Genomic DNA, 22,991 nt, shown 5'->3' with positions numbered 1-22,991 from the left:
TGTTGCACTCATGTGTTTGAATGGAGATTATTCTTCAACTTCATTCTGTTCACAGTGAACTCCTAGGGAAGTAATTTTACAGGTTAATCTTTGATGTGTGACTGCAGCTGGTCCAAGATGCTGTGTCACATTGGGTGCACCTGTAGCAAGACTTGAGAAAGAACAAGCAGGATAGAAAGGTCTGGGTATTTTTTGTGCAAAACTGGGATGTTGCCAGACATGAGAAAGTCTCAGGCAATCTTGTCTGATCTTGCTAGGTCTGATCTCCCTGCTTGGAGCAGAAGGTCAGTCTAAGGGCATCCTGAGAGCTCATCAAACTGAAGCATCTCTTAACACTGCGATTCCTTCCATCACAGTAGAGGGAAGGACAATATACACTGTGCAAAGCTAAGGAATTTGAGGGAGGGGGTCACAGTAAATGGCAGCATCCTTTATTTCTGCTTTTTCTCTGTTTGGGTTTGGCTGAAAGCACTGATATTTGTGCAAGCTCAAGGTGGTCCAACGTGCTTTTTGTGATCAACCCTGCATGTGCTGGAAGATGCAAGTATAGCAAAGCAACTTGAATTAACATCTATGATGCTAACGATTGCTAATACATGTGTAGGAGGGACTGCATGCAGCTTCTCCAAGCGGATGGCAAAGCACAGGTCTTGCAGCCTGGAAAAAGGAAGTCTGAAAATGACAAGGAAAATCTCATTTCTGGCTTACTTAATGGCAAATGGTTGGTATAACTTCACTTTGTCTCAGAGTAATTACTATTACTTGGATGGTGGATGCTTGGATGCTGGGGTTACAGGCATCCCTGGGATGACCCCTGTATCTGGGCTGTTGAGGCTGCAGACAACAGGGTGGGCGTTGTTGCAGTCTCTGAGTGTCACCAGCAGCACACAGGGGCTGTTAACAGGAGCGACCATTTCTAAAGGATAATCTGCAGAATCTATCAATACATTACTTTAAAGTAAGCAGTAAATATAACTGGCAGATTCTGCTGCAGTTGCATAAAGATGTCTGCCTCTGGGAAGTGATGTAAAAATGAGTGCTGTGTCATGTCCATTACCTAACAGTATCCAGTACCTACTTCCTTGCAAACAGGAAGTTTCCATACCATCTTTCTTCAGTGCAAGTAGATGTAAATGGCAAATTTAACCCAGTACATCCCCGTTGTTACAATAGAATCAACTCACCAGAAGAATTGACTGGAAATATTTATAAACCAAACAGGGATATTAGCTTTGGGCAGTGCCAAACTGTGATCTATAAACAGCAGTTTCTATTCCCTGATTATAAAAGGAGCCTGAGGGACCCAGCTCAGGTGTAGATGTGTGCAGTATGGGCAGTGGCTTTTAAATATAGCAATCCAACCTTAACTGCCTGGAGAGGAGAGAATCCTTGCAGTTAATGTTCTGATAGTGTCTGATTGAGTGTGCATTATGACATACAACAAGGACAGGTGTGGTTTCTGTTTTGGACTTTACAAATAGCAAACAGGGCTGCTGTAAGCCTGCTGAAGCAAGTTGTGGTTCACAAGGACTACACATGTATAACTTGCTTGAAAGCAAGATGAGCTGTTAGACTGGTAGCCATGTGGCTGTGAAACAAGACAAGTTCCTATCACTTAGCAACTAGTATGCAGTGGGTGACTGGAAAGCTAATAAAGCAGTCTTTATTTTATACCACTATTTTCTTCTATGTTAGGATATCTACTCGTGTCAATGTCTGCATCATTGTGAGAGATGGATGTAGGGGAATTGACCACAACGACATTTGCATACTGGTTCCACCAAATGGGTATGTTACATTCATTCTGTGTATCACTGCTCCAGCTACACCACATAATGTATATAGCTTTTCAAAAATAGAAAACTAGGGTTTACTGAAGGAAACCTCTCTCCCAGAGCAGATGCTGGAGAAAATCCTATGTCTGATGCATTAACCCCAGTAGGCAGCTGAGCCCCACACAGCTTGCTCACTACCCCACACTGGGATGGGAATAGAGAAGAGAACCAAAAGGGCAAAAATGAGAAAGGTTGTGAGTTGGGATAAAGACAGCTTAATAAATAAAAGGGCGTGAGGGGGTGGAGAATAACATTAAAAGAGAAGAGACAGAAAATCAAGTAATACTGAAAGCTGTCACCACCACCTGACTGATAGCCAGCCAGTTCCTGAACAATGGTCTCCTGGAAGAATTTGCTGCACCAAGTTCTTACTGCTGAGCGAGGTGTTACATGGTGTGGGATATCTGTTTTGTCAGCTGGGATCAGCTGTCCTGGCTGTGTCCCCACACAGCCTCATGCCCAGCATACTTGCTGTGGGGGAGAGGGGGAAGCAGAGAAGGCCTTGACATTCTCTGCAAGCACTGCTCAGCAATAGCTAGAGCATCCTTGTGTTATCAGCACTGTTTTGGTCACAGATCCATAACACAGCTGCAGTGGAGAAAACTAACTCCATCCCAGCCAGACCCAGTACACTATGTCTTAAGGTCCCAAACATAAAACATGATAACATATCTGAACCCACAACAAAGATAGTGAGCATCTGGCATCTGCATAAGTTCATAATACCTCCCTTTTCTTCTGGTAAGTTGTTTGGAGCACAGCAGTAATTCATGTGTATTAGCTCCCCAGCCACTAGAAGGTCAGATGAACCAAGAGGACAAGCATAAATGACTGTTATTATAAAGGGGCTGGGTCCCTGAATAGCTTTGTGCAGGACCAGGAATTTGTGCATGTATTTCTGAATTGCAGCCAGGTTCATTTAAATACCTCTGTGAGGAGTCTCAGTGACTGCAGCACAGCACTGTGGGGTAATGCATGTCCAATTTGTCACCAGACTATCAGTAGCTTCTTTCCATGTTGGTGGGACAGGAGCTGTGGGCTAAAAGGTCTCCAGGTGTCAAATGGCAATCAGGAGTAAGACTGGGAAGAGAAGGAAATTCAAAGGACATCAGAGCTGAGCTGCTGAAACATATGAACTCTGGGTCTAACATGTGATGAGGGAGTGGGGTAACAATGAAGCTATGCACATAAAAGAGTCAGGGTGATGGGTTGCTCTGCCAAGGGCTACCTTTGTGCCTATTGAGTGCCAGCAATGACCCTGCAATTGCTATGAACTACAGCCAAGTTCTCCAGCATGTGAAAAACAAAGAAAAAAAAAAAAAAGAACCTCTACACAGTGCAATGGTTTATCTGGAAATCTGTAGGTGGAAATATTCCCTGGAGTGCTAAAATCTAACTTTAAAGGCCTGCCTTGAGCAGCTCAGTTCTGAGGAATGTGGCTGTGGTTTTCCTGAATTCAGATTTTTCTGGCAGGATGCTTATGATTTTTTGCCTTGTATCACTGCAAAACTGTGTCTGCCATATGGCGATGGTGTCTGTCAGAGACACAGCAATAGCATACTTCATGTCATGATAGAAGGAGGACAAACAAGGGGTGACCCTTTTCTCTTTCCACAAAGAAAAGCGGGAGGGATAATAACTGTTGATAAGGGTGTCTTAGTTTCCAAGCAAATAATATACTATCTGTTTTTGTTTGTTATGAAGCTATCTAGGCTTTCGATGGATGAGGAAGACACCTGGATAATCAGCATGTCTCTCACTTTTATTACACGCTTTCTTTGGGTGATGCTAGCAAGCCACCTCTTTCTTCAATAGACAAGAACAATCCATCTTTCCAGTCTGTAGAGGAGAAAAATCCTTCCCAGTCTTTGTTAACGTATATATTCTTGGGAGTAGGACTCTTTACCTAGAGATGTAAAATATGCATCTTAAATAATAAGATGACCTCATTTTATGTAGTGTTTTAGTGTAATACACATAATGGCTTATAATGAATTCTTGTTCTGATGTAATGGCTGGATGATAGCTGTGATAACCACATACATAGCTACTTACATTTTCATCCAGTCAATGCTTTCCTCAGATTAACAAGCACAAGAGAAAACAAGATGAGCCATGTGAATTAAGCTGCTTCTTGAAGGAGATGTGAATAGCAGCCCTCAACCTGTGCACTGCATGTTCTTGGACAAAACTGGGTCTCTTGCTGAGGGCTTTGTTGTGCCAGGCCATCCCACTCTGCTTCTCCCTTGTGATCTTCAATTGTTTCAGTCACAACTCAATTAGCAAGCTCTATCCTTAGACTTGCTTTGAATACTCTTCACCTATACAGAGCACACAGAAGGCATCCACAGCCTCTCCTTTGGACTGCTAAAGGAGGTTACCTTAGAGAGACTGAGATGCTCTTGAAACAAAATAAAAACAGTAGAATCACAGAATATCCCAAGTTTGAAGAGGCTCAGGGGGATCATCAAGTCCAATTCCTGCCTCTGCACAGGACTACCCAAAATTCAAACCCTAGGTCTGAAAGCGCTGTCCAAACTCTCCTTGGCACCACTGCCCTGTGGAGCCTGTTCCATGCCCACTGCCCTGTGGTGAAGAACATTTTCCTAACACCAACCCGACCATCCCCTGATGGTCATCCTCCATCCTGACCATCCTCCATGCTGTTACCTCAGGTTCTGTTGCTGTCACCAGGGAGCAGAGCTCAGCGCTGCCCCTCCACTCCCCTCATGAGGAGCTGTAGGCCACAACAAGGCCTTCCCTCAGCCTCCTCTGTTCTGGGCTGAGCAAACCAAGGGACCTCAGGTGCTCCTCATGCATCATCCCTTCTAGAGCCTGCACCATCTTTGTAGCCCTTCTTTAGGTGCTCTCTAATAGTTTTAAGTCCATCTTATATTGTGGCACCATACAATCAGCTCCAAATCAGTTCTTGAGTGCTATCCACTCTTATGTCCAATGAGATGTAAGAAAATGAGAGAGCTGAGGAATATTTTCAATCAGTGAAAAGAGTATTAAGACAGTGACACATTAGTACATTAAGGCGTAGAGATGCACCTTCTCAGCTATAATTGCATGTGGTGCTGAGGGAAAGGCACGGGTAACCTGCCAAATGCCTCTTTACATCAGCAGTTTCCATTCTCAAGAATAAAGCCTTTACAGGGAAAGAAAAGAATGCATGCCTTAGGGAGCTACTGAGGAGGAACCTAACTTCTGGACCATGCTTGTTATCATCTGTGGTTTCCCTACAGTCCAGCTTGGCTGCTGTGTTTCTCAGGGAAATGTGAAGAGCAAATGAAGAAATTGGCATGCTTGCTGTTGGATGAAGTTGGAGGTAGGGCTCTGCCAGAAGAAAATAACAGAAGCGAGTGTGTCTGCTGCAATGAAGGAGCTAACTGCTTGCTTTACAACAGAGAAACCCATAGGCAAGACCTCTCTTGTGAAAGAGTTTTATTGTGAAATATTATCACACTTCCAGTTAAGCAACACAAACCATCTTGTCCTGTGCCCTGAAGATCAGATTTTTTTGTGAGTGGAAAGGTATGGAGGGAAAAGGAGGTAGTGATGGGATTAACTGAGATAAAAAAGGCAGTACTTCATTGTATCTTTCTATACAAACATACATATTTACACAAATATTTACATTTAGCAGAATGTTAAAGTAGCTGACAATGGAATTCAATGAACAACAAAGCTGTTTAGCTTAACTTGGTCACAGAATGCTGAAAGATGCCTGCTTTGTTCCAGACAACTGGCACGGTCCTGTACTCTTGCTGTATCTTAGGAGCAGTCTTTTGGTGAAAATTTCCCCTCTGGTTTTGATGTATATATTTACCCATACCAAATGAATTCATATAAATTCTGAAACAAGGTACGCTCAGCTCAACATGTTCTCCTGAAAGATCTATTTTGATAACAGCTCAGGCAGTACAAGTTACCCTAAAGTTCTGTGCAACAACTAGGACATGCATACCACATTAAGGATTTTCTCCCTGTGTGCGTACTCTTGATAAGCGTAGGGATTTTGTTTTTAATTAGAGAAGCACCCTGAAATGAATGCATTTTCTGCATCTAAGCAGTCCTCTTCATCAATCCTAAGGCCTATGCACTCCTTAGAGTTTCTAGCCACATAAATATATATGTATATTCAGTGTGCAGCTCTGGGTGCTGGTGCCGTGGGAATGACTCAGTAGCAAAGCTCTGGCATTTTCTTAGTGTGACTGCAGCAGATGCAGAGCCTCACAGGCCCAGATCTGTGTTGCTGTTGCTTCTCCACTCCATAGTAGTATGTAGAAGCATTAAACAGAACCAACTCCTGTGTTAACTTCAAATTAAGAGTAGCTATTCACTTGTGCTTATTATGAGAAGGCTTTAATTTCAAAACATGTAAGAACAAGTGACTTAGTCCCACATTAATAACCACTTTCCAGAAGTACATCTGGCAGAACACAGCTATTCAATTCAGCTTTAATTCTGTCACAAATTGTTTTACATATGGTGACCACCCAGTGCATGGTAATGAAAAGCAGTTGTGCTGTACTTCGTGCTTTTACTGGCTGAGGGAAACAGAAGCTCTGGAGCCCAACTGCTCTGACTCTCCAGTGCATGCCGCTGGAGGAAGGTTATTAGCCCTGGCTCATCTCCAAGCAGTTATAGTAAATGCACAGTGTAAGAAGCCCAATTGCCCCTTCTGAGCTGGTCTTTGCCCTAAGCTGCTTGCAGAGAAGCACTATGCAGATCCGTCTGCATCTCCAAGGCTGGTTGCGAAGCCCCCCAGAGCATCAGCAGAGGGAAGCAAATGGAGGTTTTCCTCCTCTCTGTTCCAGGATTTTTTTCCATATTCTTCAAGGAGGAGGGCAGAGAAATATTTAGACAGTGATTGTCACTGATGGAAAAAGATCAGTTTAACAAGCGCTGTTTTGAAATGTTGAACCAGACCACATTTATTTATGAAGAACATCATCACTGGACCTTCAAGTCTCACCTGTTTTAGTGGAGTTGTTTCGTTTGTGAATGTGCGTGCCAAAATAAATTCATATGTGTCAGTGGAGAAAAATATTTAGATGGTGAGAAGATCTACATATGGATCAAAACCACAGTGGAGCTGCATCACATTCTGGAGCTGTAAATACAAATGCAAAAGATGCCACTCTTTCCGGTGTATGTTTATACACATAGGGCAAAATTCCCATTGAGTGCATTTAAAGTGTGGGCTTTTCTGGCTATATTTAGACCATTAAACACTGGACTTTTGTCTCTCTTGTTTCAGAGACAATGCTCTGCTGTTAGTAAGCTTAGCATTCCAACTTTCTACACCATTTATTTAGTATATGTTAGTGATATTCCCAAATCTCTTTTTCATATTCCCACCTTAAGGATGTAGAAAAATATCAGAGATTGTATGTTTTGGTGGCCATCAAAAAGCAGAAGTTTATTTCCTACATTCACTTTAAATGCCTGAGGCAAAAAAAAAGATTGAGCTCCATTTTAGCTTTGCAAGTATGAGCTACTGTCTGACTACCTATAGTTTCTCTCTTAACACTTCAGAGTATTTTTGTGTGCCAGAGCCACATAAAACAGTAAAGCTTGCTTAAATGTCAGCTCTGAAAGAACCATCTTCTATCCCAGTGCCTAAGCAGCTGCTGTAGGATATAATAACTCTGCATCTTTTCTTACAGTTTTTCCTTGCTTGGCTTCTCTAGCTGGAAACTAAAAGTCTAAAATGGATAGTTTTCCTGCAATGATCGCTTGATGTGTTGAAAGACCTGCAGTTCTCTATTTCATATGTTGGAGAGAAGTTGTCCTTCTCACCTTTCTCTGGAACTTACTTGGAATGATTTAAAAAAAATGATCAGTTTCCAGCTTTATTTCACTATTGGAGTAAACTTACCTGAATTTCTGATGTCTGGCTGTCATTGCTTCTCTCTAAGTGACATGGGGAAGAACCCTACACAGAGAGAACTTTCTCCAGGGCAGAACTAGTCCTTCACTATATGCTTGCCCAAAGAGCACTCATCATAAAGAATCACAGCATTGACTGAGGTTGGCAGAGACCTCTGGAGGTCATTCGGTCCAACTGTGCAGCTCAAGTAGCAACAGCCAGAGCAGGGTGCGCAAGCCCATGTCCAGGCGGCTTTGGGATTGTCAAGGAGGAGATTCCACAGCCTCTCTGAGCAACCTGTGCCAGTGCCCCTATACAAATGGGTCAAGAACTCCAAATAACAAGAAAAATACATGATTTCACACACCGTGCCTGGGTTTCCCTCTGTCCTCTCTAAAAAAAAAAGGTGCATATTCAAGACTGCAATGGAAAAAATGTAATTCAAGTCCAATACTTGAATCTTCTAACTGCATGTGTGTAGTGTTGTTCATTATTTGTGGAGTTGGACTCGATGATCTCTAAGGTCCCTTCCAACTCGCACGATACTGTGATACTGTGTGTGATACTGTGATTTCATATTTTAAGGGGGATACTTGATGTAACTATGAGCCACGTGAAAATGTTAACTGAATCAGTTCCAAATAAAATCACTGTCCTGCTGTAGCTGAATTTTCCTCATTAATTTCCATGTTAGGCTTGGGTTTAGGAGTAAAATATTCAGCAAAAGGTTATTTGATTGTCTATATTCCTCTGAAAGACTAAACCGCAGTTGCACCGCTAGATGGTAGTCTTGCTTATTCCGTGTTCACCCTTCTACTCTAATCAGCAGGGAGAAAAGGCAGGATCACCGCATACTTTTGACTATCCCCTACGAGGAATAACCCTTAAGTAAAAAAGCTGGTATATAAAAGAAGATGGGAAGAAACTATTAGCTTCTCCTGAGGGAGCACTTCGAGACACAGTCAATCTCAGCGTAGGCCTGTAAATCTGTGCTGTACAGAGGGAGGGCGGTTGCACACAGCTATTTGCCAGGGGAAACTCGTATGGCCAGTCAGTCCTTACTGCAAAGTTGGATGGACTAAGACCAAAATAAATCTGCAGTTGTGGATCAGACACAGAAACAGCAAGATGAAGATGAAAATATTTTGTTAGGAACCGATAATACAGAAAGGCCTCTTTACTTTCTGTTATGTTTACCAATGTTGTTTCACTAAATGGTTGTCATTGGTGTGGAGATAATAACTGATCTATATCAATTCCTTAATGAATCCCCACAGCTACAGGCATTCTCTTTCAGGCTTCCTTTCTTTGTCTCTTTTTTCGAGGCTCAGTCCCAGGAGCCTGGAAGGGCTAAACCAGGAACTGGGGGAAGTGTTTGTGAAGGAACACAAAGATCATAGAATCATAGAACAGCCTGGGTTGAATCATCATGTTTCAACCCCCCTGCTATGTGCAGGGTTGTCAACCACCGGAGCAGGCTGCCCAGAGCCACATCAGCATGGCCTTGAATGCCTCCAGAGATGGGGCATCCACAACCTCCTTGGGCAACCTGTTCCAGAGATGAAGAGGTGCAGAGGTAATAATGCTCTGTATCAATTCCTTAATTAATTCCCACAACTACTTGGAAAGTTAACACATCAGATTGCTCTAAAAGGAGAGATCTCTTTTTGGTGAGACTGGCTGGGTCTCAACAGGCAGCATATTCACCTGGAATTGTTGCTGAGCGTCTAATGAGCGGCTGTCCATTTAGGAATACATAGTATACAGAATTTGTTATTTAGTTTCCTCAATGCTTCACTTTTATGATTCGGCTTACTACAATGCAAACCAAAGCACATTACATGGACCACGTAACTAAATGGTAATCATAATTTTAACCATGTAACAAAACCCACAATGCAGTGCTTTTGCACTTTCATCAAAGGAATGTGAATATATGAGTGTTCTGTCTGCTCACTGCCGCAGGAGAACATATTAATTGGGTGTTCAGTAATCATCTTAGGCAACTCTGTAGTTGTCATGCACCTCTTGAACAGAGGCAGTGCAAATTCCAGGGAGAGTTTGGCTCTAATACGCCTTCAAAGTCTCTCTGCATAAAAGCTCTCCCTCCTGCTGGATGATGTGCTCTGTCAAAGAGGAAAGCACCCTGATTTGCAGGCACCGGAATCTGATGAGTCACCTTTGGGTGTCTCAGAACGTCATGGGTCCTTCCTGAACTGAGCACGGTGATACATTTCTATTGCAGATCATTTGGAAGGTTTTCTTTGGATATTCACCAGTGTTCAGGATCTGAAAGAATGAATTAAAACATGACTCTAAGCATACAGAAGTACTGTTATTTTTATGCAAGCCTAGACTAAATCACGTCCACATTTGCTATAAATGTCAGTACTGCCATGAACAAGAAGAATACTTTTAGGAGTAATTATTAAATTCTAAGTAATTACTGAAGTATAATTTCCAAGCGCTTTGCTCTGAACTATTGCACCTTTATCTAATTGCTTTTTCTTTTTCACCACTGCAGTGCTTATAAGTGCTTTCTTCCCCTTGTTCTTTAGGCTGATAGATGTCAGCACGGTCTTCTAAAAACATGAATATTTCTAATTAAAGATACCATATTCCTATTCATCTTAATGGTCCATTAAGTTGTACTTATATCCTCAAAGTTCTGCTGTTACAAGCAGCACGGTTATAAGCTCATGAAAGCAAATGGCGAATGTTCTGGGTTGCATGGGAAGAATCATCATCCCTTCTAGATAAATAGATTCACCATCAGAAATGCTGCCCTAAGTCTTGAAGCAGACTCGGGCGCTCTAATAGGATCATCAAATGTGTTTTCATTTGTGAGAAAATCAGACTGGCCATTTCACTATTGCAATGGTTTTCTTTGACCTCTTGGTGCATGTTTGGTTACTCTGATAACAGCACCGTATTGTGATATGGACTGTTCTGTATCTGCTGTTCCACAGCCTTCATGAGATTATCAGACGGTGTTGGAGTGAAAGACGTGCTGCTGGTGGTTGCTACTCCACGTTAAAATCTTTCCTTCAGCGCTGAGCAGTTTCTTCCCTTGTAACCTCAAAACCTCGACAGGACAGACAGACCCCCCAGATAATCGCTACGGTTTTAAACAGGAGTTTCCCATTAGTGCACTCATTTAAGCCCCACTATTAGCTACCCGCTGCGTCGCTGTGAATCCTACTGCTGCATCTCAAGATGCGCGCAGGGACTCACAGCCCTCTCCTGTTACACTGCAAGAGTGTTCCGGCCGGGCGGTTCAGGACTGGCTCTCTTGGCCATTCTCGGCGCTCGGATCACACCCCGTTCCGCTCCTCCGTGGCCGGGCGCGCCCCGAGGAGTTCCCCAGCAGGTGCGAGCCTCCAGCACCCAACATGGCGCCGCCGCCCCCAGCCCGGGCGCCTCCGGCGGCGGCCCCGCCCGCCCGGTCCCCTGCGGCCCGCGGCGCTGGGCGGCGGCCAGGGAGGAGGGAGAGGAGGGGCGGCGGCGGCCGGCGGCCGGAATCGTTTCCTGGGTAAGGCTGGGAAGCGTTTCCGGCAGGCTGCCTGCATCCCGCTGCGGGCTTCGGGCGCCCCGGGAGCGGAGCGGTGGGCAGGTGCGTTCTCCCCGCGGCAGGGCTGGGAGGGCCGGGCAGCGCAGCGCAGCGCAGCGCGCCCCGCGGGCTCGGCGGGGCTGTGGGTACGCGGCCGCCTGCGGTGCCGCCGCTCCGCTCCGCCTGGCGGAGCCCCACAAAGGAAGGGCCCGGCCGGCGGGCGCTGTTCGAGCTCCGCTGCCCGTGCGGGGCCGCATCCCTGCCCGCAGGCGGTGTGCTGCAGTCCGCAGCTCTCTGCCGGCGGGGCGAGGGCGGAGCGGGAGCTGCTGCTGTTCAAGCTGCCGCTGCTGGCAGCCCGGGCGGCAGCGCGGTGCTGGCGTTCCCTCCTGCAGAGCTTGGGAGCTGCGGTGGATCTTGTTCTGTTGGGTGCGGGGAGCTAAAACGGCGTGGAAAGTGGGTAAAGTGCCTGCAGAAGTAGCTTGTGTAGTTGTTATTGTTATTTATTGAGTGTTAGACTGTGCTTTTTGCAAGTTCGGCTTCTGTTAAATAATACTTGAGGTTTGTATGCAGGGTTGGGAATGGGAGTGTGTAAAGAAACAGTCCTCAGATCACAATGTGGACCTGATGTAATTCCCTCGGAACTTCTTAGCTTCGGTCTCATGATAACAGTGAAGCTGCTTCCATTGCAGCTTGAGAGAGAATTCAGGCAGATGAACTAAAATGGCAAGTGTCATGGTTTGCATTTGTACTTGCTTGTTTTGCCTGCTTGTTCACTGTGCTTTAGGTTCTTGGCCAAGCTCCTGCTCGTTAGGGAGAATGATTGTGATTCTGTGCTTTAAATGCGAAATAAATGAAAACCAGACTGCATTTGCAGCATAGGTTTATTAGTAAGCATTGTGCAAGCTGCTGGTGGTTATGCAGAGTAATGGTGTCTGCAGCAAGTTGTGTGGGATACCAGAACCTGCAGCAAGTTACAGGGCTTTGTGCGAGACCCTCTGCGTTACCCCAGAGCAGAGATACAGGCTGCTGACTGCAGGCTTGCTGTGTCCTCTGACTTGCTGATGTGCATCTCCAGTTCATCCTAGATCTGACATATGGCACCATTCTGCCATCTCATGCTCTAGCACTTTCGAAAAGCCCAAATGAATTGACTGTCTTGTGTCGGAAACTATTTTCTGCCAGCCTTGATAAAGTTTAGTTGAAATGTGTGCGGATGTTTTGGCACTTAAAGGGAGAGACATCCTCCTATAATGACCTTGTGACAAAATCTTGGCTGAGTAACTTCCTTGAGTAGAGCAGCCACATTAAGTGTGTGGGTATTTTGGTTTTTCCTTTGCAGCAGTGAGTGTTTGATGGAGTATTTCTGGGATCTGTGATTGTTTTTCTGCTGTTTAAGAGAATTGAGGGTTTGGAGAAGACCCTTCAGGAGGAATGCAGGGATGCATACTGTGGAAACTTGGGTTACTTCTTTTTCTTGTTAGTGACCCAAAATGTTCGTTTTTATTGGGTCCTGTGTGGATTCTGTTGTGCTTTCTTATCAGGAGAGCAGTGCTTTCCTTAGGAAATGCTTAATAAGGTGCAGAGTACTGCTGCAGCATTGGAGCTGCAGGGACTTATGATTTTGGGGGCTGGTTAGGAGGGATTTTAGTACTAGGGCTTGCCTGCTGTAAGGATTTCTTACCAGAGACTGAAACAAATCCTATTAGCTGGTAGGTGATTGTGAGTAATCAGTGGATGACATCTCCGCCACATAAAGGATCCATACTGTTCAGAAGCTCTAAGTCAGGATGTGCAGTTACACTTGGAATCCGTGCTGAAAACACACAGTGCTGCATGCTGCATTTGTACCGCCTCGTATATACATCTCCTGTGGGCAAAGACGAGAGTGTTGCCTTTGTCTGCACTGCTGTGAGTGGAACTTAGCAGCTGGGATCAGCATAGCAGAAGACTTGCTGGGTGCGTTAGCTCCTCACTGTCCGCACTGCTGCCATCCTACTGCTGTGGGCAGGTGAATGTGGTGGTGAAGGACTGGTGGGATGGGTGGGAGCTCTTGGGGGATGCTGGGTGCTTCAGGTGGGACAGGTGCAGAGGGTGACTAGGGAGAAGCAGCAGCAGTGTTACCAGAGGAGGTGAGAAAAGCCAGGCCCTTCTCACTGAGCAAATGAGGCCTGAGCGGGGATATGCTTCCAATCTGCAAATACAGCAGGGATATAAACACTAGAAGAGGAGAGGAGCTATTTAAACTAAAGAACAATGTTGGCATGGGAGCAAATGGATGTAAACTGGCATGAATAAACCTAAGCAGGAATTGAAACAGTTTCTTCCCTAAATGGAGTGAGGTTCTGGAATGACCTTCAGATGGGAGGAATGGAAGTAGGACCCCTGACTGCCTCTTAAAGATGTATCCAGGAAGTTTGTCATGTGCTTGGCTGTGGTATTAAAAGAGAGACTTGGTGACTCAGGAAACCTTTTTCTGTACGCCTGTGCTAACTGGATATAGATTTTCTGTGCCAGTGTTTCTTATTTTAAATATCTGACATTCAGAGATGCCATTAAAATAAAATGCTTTGCTTTACGGATTGTATCACTGCTTAGAAAGCATTGCAGTTTGCTTAGTGGATGCTTTCTGAAATATTTTTGCGAGTTTAGGCTTTTTTTTCCCTTCAAAATGCTGTGTGTTGACTTAGAGCAGTGTCTCATCAAGTCAAAACTTTCTTTTTTTTAACATCAAAACTGTGCAAAAAGGGACAGTTATTTAGTCTGCGTGTGACCTGTTTGAGCTTATCCTTCAGGTTAAAAAATAAACTTCAGAAAACATTTTTATTAGTTGAAAGTAATTGGTAGGTTCTCAGAAACAGCAATTGAAAGGAGTAGCAGATCCAGGTGGTGCGAACTGAGAGCAGTGCTCTGAGCTGTGCTGTGGCTGGAGGACTGGGGTGAAGTAACTTTGAGGATAGGTGTAGTGTATGTCATTGTGCACGGGAGCTGTTTCATTTGCTGTTTGGCAGAACAGCTGAGAGTTATCTTGAGTTGTGGATGCAACAGAAGCCTGTAGACCATTCTAAAAATATTGTGCGTGCAATGCAAAATGCAACCAGCTGCAGATGCTCTGCACTAGGTCTTATGGCTCTCATAACTACGTGACAGATGTAACATATAAAAATGAAAGAGCAGCTGCAGTGAACCTAACCAGGGGTTAGTCCAGTGCAGTGGTCACACAGGATGTGATGCTGCCACAGGACTCTCAGCTGGTCTCACCCCTGAGCAGCACCTCTGAGATGCCTCCAAGTGCTTCTGCATGCTCTCCTTCCCTTCCTGTCTGCTCTGACAGAAAGTGGCCTCGTGCCATTGCAGAGAAAAGCTCTTTCAGGGTGACTTATACGTTTGGCTAATTTGTGGCCCGCTGAAATCAAACATGAGAAAATTCATTGAGGAGGAATGAAGATGGGTGCTTTTATGATGTGCTCCTCTGACTTGTGTCCCTTTAATGGGAGGCAGGAGACCCTGGGGGACGTGCATCTAGTGTATAATGATACAGTTCTTCTGGCTCCTCCAAACCCTCTTCCTGAGCATAAAGTTGCTTTTTGCTGTATAACCTTCCTGTGTGTCACCCCACCAAAAGCAAAGATCTTCTTGCTGGCCTTCTGTTGCCCCTCTGAGCTGCTCCATGGGCTGATGGGCTCTATACTTCATAGGCAAGCATCCCAGCACTGCTGGGCCTGTTATTCTGTCCTTGTCTTGTTATGGATATGAGCAGAACATTGCTGTTTTCAGAGCTTTAAGAAGCAGGGTTTACCATGGGGAATGCTTTGTGTGGTGTCCTGCTTTAGTTGCCCTTCTTAAAAAATATATATGTATATATATTCTCCTGCAGGAAGAAACAGGAACACGATGACCTTATGCAGTACCTCCTCTATATGTGCTCTCAGAGGCTCTGATTGTTCTCAGCTTGGGATTGCTGGAGCTGGGTACACCCTCTGCCTTTCTCAGAATGTCCAGTGGCTTTCCATCCCATATACTTACTTGATCTGCCTGCAGCCCCCTGGGACCTTACTGCAGGCAGTGTGGCCTTTGGTCAGGAGTGCTGCATGTTGGTAGACCTGCTTTTGGTTGTGTGAGATTTCCCTCATTCTTATCTGGGCTCCTTCATTTGGTAACGTGTAGGTGAGCTTTGGTGTTACGTGGTGGTGTAACAATGCTTTGTTTTCATAATGATTTGTAACATTTAATTAGTTTTCTGGATAGCTACGGAGGTAGTTTTCTGTATATTTAAATTTGTAATATTAAGGTGTTGTGCTGATGTGTGATCATTTTGGAGTCCATTAGTTGTGTAAAGTCATGGTTGTACCTTTCTCTTGTACATCTTTTGCCACATGCGGTGTTTATTTGTGCACAACTCAGTCTCATAAGATTGTCTGGAATTCTTCACATCCCCTCCTTGCTACCCAAATCAGCAGCTTTCCTCAGCCTGCTGCTCAGGCCCCTTCCTGATCTCACATGAGTTGTCCCAGAGCTCAGCTTTGAGCACAGGTGGCTGCAGAACTTCACTGGGTGACTCTTGGTCACTGCATGAAGAGACTGGGTACCCTTATCCTTACAGTTTCCCAGCCTTCTTATCTGTCCACACAGGACCTTACCTCTCTCAGCTTAGTTCCTTAAGAAACCCCTCACATTTTGGGAAGGGAATTTGAAGTCCTTTTGGAAATGCACGTAGGTTGAAGCAAACAGCTACACCGTATCTGTGTTTGGCACCTTTGAAGAACTTGAAAGTTCCTGGCTTTGTACATCTGCAGGCTGCTGCTGGGCCCTGTGGGTCTTCTGTGTGTTCACTACAAAAGAATCAGGCTCAGCTTAGTTGAAGATTTGAGGTGGACCTCTAAGTTCTGTCTCCTACGGTCACATGGATTTTCTTTTTTTAAACTGAAATGTGCTGAGCTTCTGTCTGCCCTGAAAATGTGGCATTTGTTTGAGTAAGTGTTCAGATTTTTCTTTTCTGCTGAAGAAATGCTGCGTCTTGTATAATGCTGATTAGTGCCTTTTAAAGCCTTCTGCATAACAGTTAGCGTGATTAAAAAGATGCAGATTTCTGCTTTTATCAGTAGTCTGTGTGCTGCGGTTGATAGAAATCTAACACAGGTCTGAGATGAATGGAGTCAGACATGGTTTACTCTTGGGTATTTCTTCATGAATGTAAACTGTTAGCTTCAGTAATAGTACGGTAAGAGTAATGCTGCTTGACAGAGGAAGGTTTGCTACAGAACGTGCAGGTTTTCACTTCTGATCTCAACGCAAGATAGCCAACGCTTGTAATTCTGGTTTATTTTGCCTCATGAATAGTGCTGCTGCTCCTAAAATACTCCTCAGCAAACTTATGTCAGGCTTCTTGACAGCTTAATCTTTCGGACTTCAGAATTTGAAAACCTCTGCTGAAATCTCAGTGGTGTCCCTCTGTGACTGTGCCGAAATAGAGTTGTAACCTTCTGATTCAGTCATCTCCCTCTTACTGTTTGCCCATCTTTTTTCTTTTCCTTTAGAATCTTTCTTTCCTTTGTCTTCCTTGCTGGGTTGTGTTGCACCCCAGGTAATGTATCCCATCAGACAAGCATCAGCTCTGCCTGCCCTAGGGAAAACCCTTGCTTTGGAAGCATTAGACATGATTGGCAATGATATGCTTTTAAGCAGTTCTGCAGTGTTTAGTTTCTTTGTTGAAGGGTGTGGGGCTCTTTGGTGGTGTTTTTTTTTCCCCCTTCCTTTCAATGCAAGCACAGTTTAATTTTTAGAAGGAGCATAAGGAGCATTTCTAAACATCTGCAGGTATCCAGTGTAGAACACGAGTTTAAAAAACACCCCTAGGTTTGATATGGGCACTAAAATGTGGTTCATGTAGGACTGTGTTAGTCGGAAGTAATTTTTCTCATTTTCATTACTTGGCTGTGGGGAGAGGTTTCCTGGTATAATTATTGTGTGCAAAGGACAGATTCCAAAGGGAGAGAAACTGGCAGGCACAAAATGTTCTTTACCTTTATGAATCAACTTGTTTGAACAGAATAAGCCACCATAACCTTTTCCTATATTTTTGTTGTTATCTATTTGTAGAAACATATAGTTTCTTTGTATCATTTTCAGGATAGGGATGTACTCCAGTCACTGAATTACAGTAACTTGGTGTGACTAATATTGGCACAAATTAGTTCAGCCTTTATTGCAAACCTCTTAAGTATAATTTCTCAGTTGGGATGGAGGGAGGTGCTGCAGGGCGCTTACTGGCCAGCTGCCTGATTTAGAAAAGTAGGAGCTTGACATTAAGCCATCCTATGTATTTAATACAGAATTTCATTATCAGGAACTGGAAGCAGTAGCTTAGGTAAATATGACAACTAATTAATTGTTACAGTGTTTACGTTTGCCTTGTTAATTCTATTTGCAAAGAGGATTATAGTCAGGAAAGGATGTTTCTTAGCAAGGTATGGAATTGTGTGGCTATGGAAGATGAAAGGAAATCACAAGGCAGAGGAATACGGAGGAAGTATGAAATGTAGCTGATCATGGCATGCATAGTACTCACAAAACCTTAAGCACTATGCCATCATGTAGCCTTACAAAGTATCCTGTGTGCCCTGGATCTAGTTTCCTTGGCACTCATTTAGGTGTAGGGCCATACTCTTGGAAGACGAAGGAGGTCTTGCTGGTTTCTCTGCCTTCCCCATTCACCACCAGGGAACATCAACAGAGCTCCTGCAAGCACTGTGGTTTCCAGTGGAGCTGGGAGCACATATTGGGTGTTAGTCCCCTAATCTTCCCAGAGTGCCACGTCAGCTTCAGGTTTTTGCAGAAGGCAGAGCTGGTGAGCACTTGGATGTTGACATGAAACTGAATCAAACTGTGAACTCTGTTCATGGATGGCTGCTGGAGTGGTGTGAGATGGCAGTGAGAGATCTCTTCTTGGTGAGGTGGAGCAAGGAGAGACCATTTCTGAAAGTCATGCTGGCTGTCCTGTGGGTTGTGCCTGGAGACATCTGCCACTGAAGATGGTGCCCATGGTTTTACTGCAGGGAATTCTTGTTGGATGCATCACTGTGCTGATCCTGAAAGAAAAAAGCATAGGGGTAAAAGGTGTTTGTGTTTCTGTTGAAGCGTGTTAGGACAGAGTCAAATTCTGGTGACCCTTTTTTCTTAGAATGCTGTAAAATAATTCAAGGAAAAGTTACATAAACATCTCTTGCTATTTTCTCTCAAAGCATCTCAACAGCCATTGGTGCTCTCCTTCCCGTTGCTGGGATGGGAGCAGGGTGGATCCTGATGGCTGCAGAATGGAAGTCTCTATCTTCCTGTTGCAGATGCTGAGGAATTGAAAACATGTGCAGAGATGTAGAACTTCACAAGACAGCAATGTGCAGAGGGTGTGTGATTCTACACAATGTAATTCCCACCAAGATTTTCTGTTCATCCAGGCTAACAGAATGAAATCATGCTCTTCATTACTTGTCGTTAAATTCTTATTGAGCTGTGAAACTTGAGAAGAAAATGAAACAGTATGAAACAAACTTTGCCCTTCAGGAAATTAAATTTTATCTTGATATTAGTTTTTCCCAAAGGTACAGATACAAAGGTCAGCTGAAAAAACAGTAAAAATGGCATGTAGGCGGATCATAGAATCACTCAGGTTGGAAAAGACCTTAAAGATCATCAAGCTCAACCATGACCCAAACAAACTACCCTAACTAACAACCTTCTGCTAAATCATGTCCCTGAGCACTGCATCCAAAGGGTTTTTAAACACATCCAGGGATGGTGACTCACCTTCCTGGGCAGCCTATTCCACTGCTTAACAACCCTTTCCATAAGGAAGCTTGTCCTGATACCCCAACCTAAACTTACCGTGGTGCAACTTGAGGCCATTTCCCCTCATCCTGTCACATGTCACCAGTGAGGTGAGACCAGCCCCGCTCTCACTGTAAGCACCTTTCAGATATTGGAAGAGAGCGATAAGGTCTCACTACATCTCCTTTTTCCCCAAACTAAACAGCCCTAGTTCCTTTAGTTGCTCCTCATAGGGCACATTCTCCAAGCACTTCACAAGCCTTGTTGCCCTTCTTTGTATCTGCTCCAGCACCTCCATGTCCTTTCTGTACTGAGGTGCCCAAAACTGGACACAGTACTCAAGGTGAGGCCTCACCAATGCCGCGTACAGGGGCAGGATGACTTCCTTAGTCCTGCTCACCACACCATTCTTGATACAAGCCAGGATGCCATTGGCCCTCTTGGCCACCTGGGCACACTGCTGGCTCGTATTCAGCTGACTGTCCATCAGCACACCAAGGTCCTTTTCCATCAGTCAGCTTTCCAGCCACACTTCCCCAAGCCTGTAGGGTTGCCTGGGGTTGTTGTGACCAAAATGTAGGACCCGACACTTGGTCCTATTGAAACTCATTCCATTCACCTTGGCCCATTGATCCAGTCTATCCAGGTCCCTCTGTAGTGCCTTTCTCCCCTCAGGCAGTTCAGCACTTCTTCCCAGCTTGGTGTTGTCTGCAAACTTTCTGAGGGTGCACTCAATCCCCTCATCCAGATTGTTAATAAAGATGTTCTACTGAGCCCTGGGGTCACCGCTTGCAAGCGGTTCCCAACTGGATTCAACTCCATTGACCACAACTCTTTGGGTCTGTCCATCCAACCAGTGCTTCACCCAGTGGAGTGTATGCCCATCTAAACCATAGGCAGCCAGCTCCTCCACAAGGATGTTATGGGGGACAGCTTCAAAGGCCTTACTGAAGTCTGGGTAGACCACATCGACAACCTTACCTTCACCCACTAAGTGGGTCACCTTGTCATAGAACTAAATCGAGTTTGTCAAAAAGGATTTACCATTCGTAAACCCATGCTGACTGGGTCTGATCCCCTAGCTGACCTTTAACTGGTCCCTTATGACTCCAGAGATTGTCTGTTCCATAACCTTCCTGATCACCACGGTGAGACTGATAGGTCTGTAGCTACTAGGATCATCTTTCCAGCCCTTTTTAAAGAAGGGTGCTATGTTTGCCAGTCTCCAGTCTGCCAGGACATCCCCAGTTAGCCGGGGCTGCCGAAGAATGATGGAGAGTGATGGGTAAAGAAGGGAAGCGTTACAAAGATTATGTCACTTGAATCTGAAAAGGGGTGAGAACTGCGTGCCTGAGAAATAAGTCATATTTTTAACGTCTGGTGAGAACCTGCTCGCATGGTTTTGGCTTTTTTGTTTGTCTTTGTTTTGTGTTTTTACCGCACTCCTAGAAAAGTGAAACAATGCGAGACCGTTAGTATAGGGTGGGGTTTAGCTAACACTCCTGCATGTGGCAAGCTTTGTGTGTTCTGGCAAATAAGATATTTTTGGAGGAATATGAAGTCTGTTAGCTTAAAAGGCCATCAGGTATAGGAAAAACGAAGAGATCTGTGTATGTGAAAACAGAAGCAAAATAACTTCAATTATTCAATCTTTGTTCCTCAGAAATACTTGGGATTGAATTTATTGTTATATAAGCTTGTGGGCTGATGAGATGACTACCCAAGGAGATTAAAATAACTTGGTGAGAAGACAGTATTTGCTTTAAACATGTGCTGTTACTTAAACATGTGCAAGAACTGCTAGCAAACAATGCTTGGCTCTATCAATGTGTTCTAACCTTATTTTTATGATCTTTACATGGTGTTACATCAGTGTTTATCTAACTATATGTTTTTGCCAATTCTTGTTACTTCTCAACTTTATTTTCAGTAAATTCTTCTTATTTCCCTTTGACACAAGGATAGATTAAAAAAGAAAGATAAGGCTAAACTCAACAATCAGTATATTCTATATACCAAAACAATATACAGGGAGCAGGTTGGGGTATGTGTATGAGCATTTAGAGACCAATAGGTCTCTCTTGAAGACCTAAGAGATGTATCGTAATGTGGTAACAGTGGGTGTAGATCATCAGGGTGGTAATATAAGTGGTCCTAGGAGATGGATCTGTGCAGCCTATCACTGTATTGACAGTCTTGCAGTGAAATATAAGCCTGATGGAAGGATATTTAATGAATTGAAAGTAACTACATAATCACAGAATGGCTTAGGTCGGAGGAGACCTTAAAGATCATCCAGTTCCAGTGCCCTGCCATGGGCAGAGTTACCACCAACTAGATCAGTGTGCTGAAGACCACATCCAATGTCACCTGTGCATTTCTGGTTTGGAGGAGGTGATTAAAGGGGAAAGAACTGTTAGGCTCCTGGGACTATCAAAGCACTGCAGGAGATGTGGAACCAAGGCACACCTGGAGCGATGGGAACCTCAGAGTGTCACTGATGCTTTTGTACCTCAGGTGGGAGTCACATTTTAGCTGTTTCCTGCCTTGTGTTGAGGGTCACCAGCACTGCCACATGCTGGCTGTGTAACACAGGTAGGGCTTGTGGTTTTTCCAGTGCCTTTGTTCTAGGTTGGGCAGCCAGTGATTAGCCACAGATGCAGTGGTGTCATGTGAACTGTTTGTTTGTTTATTTTTAATAGAGAAGGCTCTTCCTAACGCTCACTCAAGTTTTTTTGTGAACGTGTTAAATAAAATGGTTATTTTCCTAAATTTAAAGCTTGGATTCTCCTTCCTTGAGTTCTTGTGGCTAAATCCGTACCACTTTGAAGATCCATTTGAAGACTCAAGCAAAAGATTCACTTTGAGGGATTTAGCCTGCCCCTCTGCTTCTGTTGTGTGCTTCTGAACAGCCTGGAAGTGTAAATACAGGCCTGGACAAAATAACAGGGGAGCTGGTTGACAGTATTCCAGTTCACATTAGGGCTTAAATTAAGAAACATGAGCTTGTGCTATAAATCTGAGATTTGGGCTTGTAACCCCTTAATTTTTGACCTGATGAATCTTGTCACTCCCAGCAAGTTGTTAAGGTTCATCTTGCTAAGTGCCAAGGATGCTTTAAATCCATGGATTGTTTAAGTTCTGCCCGTGCCAAGGTTTAAAATAAGACTGCTAATACACAGAACACGTCGGCAGTAAAACCAGGAGTGGATAGTGTGGGATCAGTGCAGGAGACACAGTGAAACTGGGCTTTCATAGCTTCTGGGGTTCTCTGAAATGAGATTAAGGAGAATGTTTTTAGTGTAGGTAAACACCATGGTGGGATAAGAAGATTCCTTGTGAGAGGAGGTGTGGAAATTATAGAACGTCCATGAGAAAGGACTAACCAGATCTTAGATTTGAAGAAAGACAAGGATACTCTAAGGGTAGTGGATAGTGATGCGTGTACCCCACAGCTCCAAAGTGAAGGTACTGATGCTTCCAAACACTGGCACAAGAACAATACTTGCCAGTGAGCTCAGGTGGAGGCAGTAGCCGGCATATAAATAGATGAATTTTAATTACACAGAGGGGCTGGATGATGAAATGAGCTGCAAGGCTCAGGAGTGAAATAAGCCAAACTTCCACACACACAACTATTTTCTAACCTTGAGATAAAATTGCACTGTTGAGCATTGGGAAGACATGCTCTATACCAAGTACAGTATTATAAGCCCACCTAAAAATGTTTTGTATATGTATATGTGTGTGTGTATATATATATATGTATATATATATATATGTATATGTATATATGTGTGTGTATATATATATATGTATATGTATATATGTGTGTGTATATATATATATGTATATGTATATGTGTATATATATATATATATATATGTAAGGGTATAACTATATGTAC

At 44.1% G+C, this 22,991-nt stretch overlaps 1 protein-coding gene across 22 annotated transcripts in view; it reads left to right on the top strand.

Annotated features, from left to right (window-relative positions):
• APBB2 (amyloid beta precursor protein binding family B member 2) overlaps positions 1-22,991 on the top strand; it is a 159,773-nt gene that overhangs the window by 1,469 nt on the left and 135,313 nt on the right. For 9 of the 22 annotated variants that reach the window (XM_072336657.1, XM_072336669.1, XM_072336663.1 and 6 more), the window contains exon 1: positions 11,187-11,326. The exons of 2 other annotated variants lie outside the window; for them this stretch is intronic. The gene's annotated coding sequence lies outside the window, so the exon portion shown is untranslated. Of the gene's footprint in view, positions 1-11,186; positions 11,327-11,604; positions 11,721-22,991 lie in introns of those variants that run through there. 11 more of the 22 variants (XM_072336658.1, XM_072336648.1, XM_072336659.1 and 8 more) reach the window with 6 other exon arrangements.

This window comes from Excalfactoria chinensis, chromosome 4, assembly GCF_039878825.1.
Source record: "Excalfactoria chinensis isolate bCotChi1 chromosome 4, bCotChi1.hap2, whole genome shotgun sequence".
NCBI lineage: Eukaryota > Metazoa > Chordata > Aves > Galliformes > Phasianidae > Excalfactoria > Excalfactoria chinensis.
Note: the sequence above shows the minus strand (reverse complement) of the source record. Positions and strands in the feature narration are given on the sequence as shown.